This window comes from Triticum dicoccoides, chromosome 3B (assembly GCF_002162155.2).
Source record: "Triticum dicoccoides isolate Atlit2015 ecotype Zavitan chromosome 3B, WEW_v2.0, whole genome shotgun sequence".
Taxonomy (NCBI): Eukaryota; Viridiplantae; Streptophyta; class Magnoliopsida; order Poales; family Poaceae; genus Triticum; species Triticum dicoccoides.
The window spans coordinates 489369600-489370302 of NC_041385.1; positions in this window are offsets into that span (position 1 = coordinate 489369600).

Below are 703 nucleotides of genomic sequence, written 5' to 3' on the forward strand. Positions count from 1 at the left end.
TTCCTTGGGTGCTTTTCTGCAACAAGACCCCGGTGTAAAAAAATTCTACAAAAAGAACTTTGTACAAAAATTTTATAAAAACATTCTGCAACAAGAGCTTATTTTTTTTGCAACAAGAGCAAATCCTGTATCAAAACTTTTCTGCAACTAGACCTATGCTGCAAAAAAAAAAATGCAACAAGACTTGTTTTGCAATAGTGAAGGCATCCCTCATCCGTAGATCCGACGGCTCGCGATTTTGCCAATCCTTTAAAAAGTTCAGCCGGCTAGCACGCCTCAAATCAAAGAGACTTGGTTTTATATGTTTGATCCAATATATACATCGTGAGAAGGCACGGAAAGGAGATTAGATCTGATACGGGCTCCAAATTAAATTTGGCAGGACATTGCCTAAGCCATCGAGGAAGAAATTAACCAGCCGGCACGGAACTCATCACACCCGATGTTCTACACGTACACACAGCAAGCCGGCCCCGACCGACCCCGACCCAGTTCGTTCCGCCCGGTCGCCGCACCACCCGCCCCCTCAAACACCGGCGGTGGTCATGCCGCCTCCGCCTCCTCCGCAACCCCCGCCCCCACCTCCTCCGCCGCCGCCGTCTTCGCCCCCTCCTCTCAGCGCCCACCGCCTCCCTCTCCCGCCCGCGCCGTCCTCTCCCACCTCGCTCCTCCTCGCGCCGGCCCCCTCCCCGTCCCGCGCCTT